The sequence below is a fragment of the Ranitomeya variabilis genome, chromosome 3, assembly GCF_051348905.1.
Source record: "Ranitomeya variabilis isolate aRanVar5 chromosome 3, aRanVar5.hap1, whole genome shotgun sequence".
Lineage (NCBI taxonomy): Eukaryota > Metazoa > Chordata > Amphibia > Anura > Dendrobatidae > Ranitomeya > Ranitomeya variabilis.
In genome coordinates, this window is record NC_135234.1 from 491,466,734 (window position 1) to 491,473,708 (window position 6,975).

Below are 6,975 nucleotides of genomic sequence, written 5' to 3' on the forward strand. Positions count from 1 at the left end.
TCTTAATTCACCGTTATTACATGTGGGGGGCTGCTATCATCTTTTGGGGTATTTCCCTAGAGGTAAGCCAGGTCTGTTTCTTCCTCTACCAGGCATAGTTAGTCCTCCGGCTGGCGCGTGGCATATAGGAAGCCGTAGGTATGCTCCCTGGCTACTGTTAGTTGTGTGGTAGATTTAGCTCACGGTCAACTCGAGTTTCCATCACCCGAGAGCTCGTTCGTTACTTATGTGTTTTTTACGTTCCCTTGCCATTGGGAACCATGAGAGTAGCTCCTTTCTTGAAATTTCTGTGACATTGTTTCGAGTCTGGTGGTTGCTGTAGTGGTCTCAGAAACAATTCGTGTGACCCTGTTGAATTGTGAGCGCGGAATACTGTCCTTAGTGCTCTTAGGATGACAACTAGTGTAATGTAATAGGCTGTTACTGTCTGTTGGTTTGCAAAACAGGTCCGTCTGGAGGTTCCCCAATGTGTCTTTAGTTACTAGTGTATCGAGAAATGGTACAGAGTCATTATTCTGATGAATTGTAAACTGTAATTCAGGATAGATGGAATTTAAAAAGTGGTAAAATGTGTCCAGAGTGGTAGTGGTACCCTTCCAGATGAGGAATATGTCGTCTATGAATCTGTGATAACAGATAGTATTCTGTTGGAATAATTGATTGGTGAAGACATAATTAACCTCAAAATGGTTCATAAACGCGTTAGCGTAGGCTGGCGCCACGTTGGACCCCATTGCGGTCCCACGTTGTTGATTATAAAACGTGTCCTCGTATAAGAAGTAATTCTCATAGAGAACCAAATTCAGTAGGTCAAGGCATAGTTGAATTGTGTCAGGTGTATGACTTGACTCCTCCAATAAAGATTTAGTGGCCTCAATTCCCTTATCGTGTGAAATTGACGTATAGAGGCTGTTGACGTCTAAAGTAACTAATAGGCTATCAGGGGGGACCCTCCCAAGTTGTTTTAGGACAGTTAAAAAATGTCCTGTGTCCAACAGAAAGGATTTTGTTTTTCTGACTAGGGGAGTAAGTATCCTCTCCAGGAAGACAGACAGGGGTGAGAGAATGGACTCTGTAGAGGCAACGATGGGTCTGCCCGGCGGGTTTACCAGTGACTTGTGTATTTTTGGTAGGACATAGAACACAGGTGTGATTGGGTGGGGATTTGATAAGAAGGTGGCTGTTTTTTGGTCTATAGTGTTACGGTCAAGGTACGTTTTAATCAGGTGTTTGATCTTTTGGTCAATGTCATAGATGGGATCTCTTGGTATAATCCGATAAGTCTCAGTATCGGATAGTTGTCTATAGACCTCCTGGCAATATGTGTGTCGATCCATAACCACAATAGCCCCACCCTTGTTAGCTGGCTTAATAATAATCCCCTTGTTCTCTGTCAAGGACTTGAGTGCCCTTTTCTCATTTGGGACTAAATTGGAGTGTGTTGGAAACAAACCAATCTTTTGTTGGTGCGAGAGTTGTTTAATTTCTCGATCCACCAGTTCAATGAAGGTCTCAGTGGCATGATAGGTACGTGGTGGTTGGTAATTGCTGGGATTACGTAATCCCAGTGATGTAATAGATATCCCTGGAACGGGGATCGTTCCTTGTGATGCTGTAAGATTACCCAGGGTGCCATCACTGGTCCCGAAATGGGTTTTAAGTCTCAATGTCCGAAAAAAAACGTTGTAAATCTTTCTCCAATTGAAAATCATCCCATCTTGAAGTCGGGCAGAATGACAATCCCTTTTGTAGGAGCGATAATTCTGCAGGGGAGAGAAGATAGCTGGAAATATTAATTACCAGGTTTGTTGACTTACCTGGGACCGTGTGGTCATCCTTTCGCCTCGATCGTCTGGTGCGTCTGTATGCTGTAGTCCTCCCCTGCATATTTCCAGCTATCTTCTCTCCCCTGCAGAATTATCGCTCCTACAAAAGGGATTGTCATTCTGCCCGGCTCCAAGATGGGATGATTTTCAATTGGAGAAAGATTTACAACGTTTTTTTCGGACATTGAGACTTAAAACCCATTTCGGGACCAGTGATGGCACCCTGGGTAATCTTACAGCATCACAAGGAACGATCCCCGTTCCAGGGATATCTATTACATCACTGGGATTACGTAATCCCAGCAATTACCAACCACCACGTACCTATCATGCCACTGAGACCTTCATTGAACTGGTGGATCGAGAAATTAAACAACTCTCGCACCAACAAAAGATTGGTTTGTTTCCAACACACTCCAATTTAGTCCCAAATGAGAAAAGGGCACTCAAGTCCTTGACAGAGAACAAGGGGATTATTATTAAGCCAGCTGACAAGGGTGGGGCTATTGTGGTTATGGATCGACACACATATTGCCAGGAGGTCTATAGACAACTATCCGATACTGAGACTTATCGGATTATACCAAGAGATCCCATCTATGACATTGACCAAAAGATCAAACACCTGATTAAAACGTACCTTGACTGTAACACTATAGACCAAAAAACAGCCACCTTCTTATCAAATCCCCACCCAATCACACCTGTGTTCTATGTCCTACCAAAGATACACAAGTCACTGGTAAACCCGCCGGGCAGACCCATCGTTGCCTCTACAGAGTCCATTCTCTCACCCCTGTCTGTCTTCCTGGAGAGGATACTTACTCCCCTAGTCAGAAAAACAAAATCCTTTCTGTTGGACACAGGACATTTTTTAACTGTCCTAAAACAACTTGGGAGGGTCCCCCCTGATAGCCTATTAGTTACTTTAGACGTCAACAGCCTCTATACGTCAATTTCACATGATAAGGGAATTGAGGCCACTAAATCTTTATTGGAGGAGTCAAGTCATACACCTGACACAATTCAACTATGCCTTGACCTACTGAATTTGGTTCTCTATGAGAATTACTTCTTATACGAGGACACGTTTTATAATCAACAACGTGGGACCGCAATGGGGTCCAACGTGGCGCCAGCCTACGCTAACGCGTTTATGAACCATTTTGAGGTTAATTATGTCTTCACCAATCAATTATTCCAACAGAATACTATCTGTTATCACAGATTCATAGACGACATATTCCTCATCTGGAAGGGTACCACTACCACTCTGGACACATTTTACCACTTTTTAAATTCCATCTATCCTGAATTACAGTTTACAATTCATCAGAATAATGACTCTGTACCATTTCTCGATACACTAGTAACTAAAGACACATTGGGGAACCTCCAGACGGACCTGTTTTGCAAACCAACAGACAGTAACAGCCTATTACATTACACTAGTTGTCATCCTAAGAGCACTAAGGACAGTATTCCGCGCTCACAATTCAACAGGGTCACACGAATTGTTTCTGAGACCACTACAGCAACCACCAGACTCGAAACAATGTCACAGAAATTTCAAGAAAAGGAGCTACCCACTGAGATTATTGGACAAAGAGAAAACCCGTGCCCTCACTCCATCTTCACCTCCTCTGCCCACTCAGCACAGAGAAAGGGTGCCATTTGTACACACATACCACCCCCTCATGCCGAAAGTCCATACCATCATTCGGAAACACTGGCCCCTTCTGGCCCAGGCCTACCCCAATATTGAACCCTTTAACACCCCTGCACTGATGTGCACCAAAAGGGCAGCCAACTTGAGGGACAAATTAATACGAGCAGATATAGGCAGTGCACACCCCACAACCACACAAAGGCTATTAAGCACTAGACGTCATGGCACATTTCCTTGCCTTAACTGTGCCTCCTGCTCAAATATTATAAAATCAGAGAATATTGTACATCCAAGAACTGGTAAGTCCTATCCTATAAAAGGTTACTATAGCTCAAATTTTGTTGTGTATGTTGTGAAATGCCCATTGTGGCCTCCTTCATGTGGGGGAGACCACACAACATGTTAAGGATAGGATATCCAGTCACAAGTCCACTATTAGATGTGGCAAAACTTGGCTCCCCTTACCAGACCATTTTCGCAAATACCGCCACTCGGTGACACAGTTGAAATTTCAAGTGATTGAGCAGATAGACCGCCCTAGGCGAGGGGGTGATCGATTAAGGACCTTGAAACAAAGAGAGGCTTACTGGATCCATACTTTAGACACGTTGGAACCCAGGGGCCTTAATAGGGAAATCAATTGGCTCATCTAAATATCTCCAACCACTCTCCTTTTGCCTTTTAGACACGCTGATGCCATTCGGTTCTAGGTGAGTGTCCACTCCTAACTCCCCTGGATATATTATTTTTATTTTGTTTTTTTCAATTTTTTTCATTTTTTTCAGTTTTTTCGTTTTTTCATTTTTCAATTTATTATCGTTTTTATCCAACTCTATTTTCTTTTTATTTTATTTATCTTCAAAAAAATTTCTTGTGTTTGCGGTTTTTCAATTTTTCTTTCTTTCTTGATACATATTCTTTTTATTTTATTTTTTCTATTACGTTATCATCCAGGTCATCCACATTTATTTATTTTATTCATCTTTCCAGCTATAGCAGTACATGAATCTAATTTTTCTCAACATACCAAAGAGGTTTATTGTTCAGGGGTTAATTCCTTATACTATCTAGAATTCATCACTTAGGGGTTAATCCAGGGGGGCAGACCATGCACCCAGACAGCCACTTTCCGACACAGACTCTTACAACATGGCTCAGGTTACACCCTGCTGAGATCACTCAGTACACAGCAACCTCTGGACACCACTAACATATATAGTTATCGCCCCTTACCATCATAATTATACATTCCAGGTTGTCTCCAGTGACATACCAACTTTCTATTTGAATCGTATATGCAAACAGCAGCAAGACGCTGATACACGGCTGCTATTCCTCAGCAAGGTGATTATTCATTCTTGATACACCAGGGTACCACTATTAACTACCTTTCACTGACACTCATGTATATGGTATTACAGGTCGTACGCAGAGAAAAATCAACTATTAGGCCATACTTGGTATCAAAAAGACTGTACCTGGTAAATCACTATTACTTTTGGACGTATGTTGGGCCTCTATGTAACTGCCTATCCATCACAGGCTGCTAACATTACTATCATTCTCCCCAGCCCCTTGACACTACAGGGATAACATCCTCGTTACCATAAGAGCCACTCATAAATCCTGGATTAAGGTAACAACTATACTTTTCACTACAGAAGCACTCGTAGACACAATGTCACGTGACTGATTCCCGTTTGACAGACCCCATGCTATAACTTAGCCTCATAACATAGTCTATTGGGGTATAATATTGTAAGTCAAAACATACTTTTTATACTGTATATATTGTTTTGTATGTGTTGTCCTGTAATTTCTGTATATTATGTAACTAAAGATCTTGTATATACTGTTTTGTATTCACAGTGCGACTTTAGAGTAAGACCCGGGAGGGTCGAAACGTCAAATCACTGAGTCGCTTGTACTGCCTACTATTTGATCTGTCACATTTGATTTTCTGTTTTTCACTTGAATAAATTAGCAAGTTTCAAAAAATCCTTTTGTTTCTAAGATATTCCACACAGGGAGTGCGGTGGATTTCAATAATACTGATACTAGACCTTACGGTCTGTCTCACCAGCACCCCGATCTAAATTTAGAGTGCAGGCCAAATTATATTTATATTTATGCCACTAACCACCCAGACTTGGGTTTGGAAAGCACGGTGATAGCGCACGGCGCCGCACTGGCGGTCACAGCAATAGACGCTGTTTGTGTACTATGTTGGTAAAGTCAGAGCTAGATTACAATCATTCTCCTTACGCGAGCATTCAAACAGAAGGGAGGGGATGATTAACGAGCGACTTTCACTCACAACACACACACATACTGTAAACAAGAGTATACTAGCGCATGGCCGTGCGGCCATGCCAACCTTTTATAGCTGCAGCAAGTTCAGGATCTTCCTAGAAGACCAATGAGAACCGCTACAGTAACTGAGCAACTTCAGAACCTTCCTGGAGGACTAAAAGGGGCTACTGCAGTACCAGAGCATGTGACCCCAGACCTCCACTGAGAGGTCTTCCTTTGGGCATGCTCAGAAGGGGAAAAGCAGGATTTAGTCCCAGAGACATCTGCTCACCGCTGATCAGTACAGGCTACAATGGCAGAGCCTGGAAAGGCAGCAGTAACCCTTTGCACAGAACCAGACTGAGTGAGATGCTGGGACCGACGTCTCCGCTGAGCAGGCTCCACTGTGGCTGATGCAGAATGAGAGACAGCAGCAGACAAGGTTTGAGATTCCCCCTGTGCAGCTGCGGGAACTCGACTCCTAACAATGAGCAAAATGAACATAGGGTGCAGAGTTTACAAAAGCTTAAATTTTTTCAAAACAAACAACAAGGCAACTGAAAATGGACATTAAACTGTATGACATTTGGCTACATGTAGGAAACAACGTGAAATGCACGGTATAAATACATGACACCTTGTCTTTTAAATCAGCTGAAACAATGTAAAGAAATAAAATAAAAATTACCTCAGGGTCACCACTAATCGTTTTTCCGAAGAAATTCTTTCACAGAAATTGCTGTGTTGATGACGTATCTCATCCTTGACATGTGAGAGCAGAATATCAAACATTTCAATTGTCATTCAAAGATATCGCTGAAATTTAAATGGATGATCCCGAATTTGAACATAGTTGACTTCATGAACCCAATATCTCCTCTGACAAACAATTCTTCTCCGATGAAGTTGCAACTGCATCAAGTGAAAGCTTACAAGCAGAGACACAAACATCTTGCTGGAAGCTGAAGTACACTCAATGCTTCCAAAATGGAGAATTTGTCCACCCACACACAACGCTGCCATTTTTATAGCCAAAAAAAATTAGAACTAACTTTATTGACAGTGTCTGAATGCGTATAAAGGGATACTTCTTTAACGGACACTATAAATGACCTAATGTAACCACATGCATTAACGCATGCATTAACTCGCTGTCAAAAATACACCACAAAAAGACAATTTTTGGCT

At 42.1% G+C, this 6,975-nt stretch overlaps 1 long non-coding RNA gene across 1 annotated transcript; it reads left to right on the forward strand.

Annotated features, from left to right (window-relative positions):
- Positions 1-4,931: 4,931 nt before the first annotated feature.
- LOC143818334 (uncharacterized) lies at positions 4,932-5,481 on the forward strand. Its single transcript, XR_013224473.1, has 3 exons — positions 4,932-4,976; positions 5,067-5,131; positions 5,365-5,481. It is a non-coding gene; the product is annotated as an uncharacterized LOC143818334 (long non-coding RNA).
- The last annotated feature ends 1,494 nt before the right edge of the window (positions 5,482-6,975 follow it).